The sequence below is a fragment of the Olea europaea genome, chromosome 15 (genome assembly GCF_002742605.1).
Source record: "Olea europaea var. sylvestris chromosome 15, O_europaea_v1, whole genome shotgun sequence".
Classification (NCBI taxonomy): Eukaryota; Viridiplantae; Streptophyta; class Magnoliopsida; order Lamiales; family Oleaceae; genus Olea; species Olea europaea.
This window is the reverse complement of record NC_036251.1, coordinates 25,383,321-25,383,722: the sequence shown is the minus strand read 5'-3', so window position 1 is coordinate 25,383,722 and position 402 is coordinate 25,383,321.

Genomic DNA, 402 nt, shown 5'->3' with positions numbered 1-402 from the left:
AATACAACTACTACTAATGTGATTCCTCCGGTTGTGGGTGCCCCTACTATCGTACATTCAAACTCCGTTTCACATGGGGAAAAGTCGGATAAATTTGTTGGGGTTGATTTCAAAAGGTGGCAACAGAAAATGTTGTTTTATCTCACAACCCTCAACTTGACGAAATTCTTGAATAAAGATCCTCCCGCCATACAAGAAGGGGAAAACAATAGGGCATCTTTGATTGCTTTGGATGCATGAAAACATTCGGACTTTTTATGCAAGAATTACATTCTTAATGGCTTGGACAACTCCTTATACGGTGTATATTGCTACAAGAAATCTGCAAAGGAACTATGGGAGTCCTTGGAAAAGAAGTACAAGACCGAAGATGCCGGAACCAAGAAGTTCATTGTGGGAAAA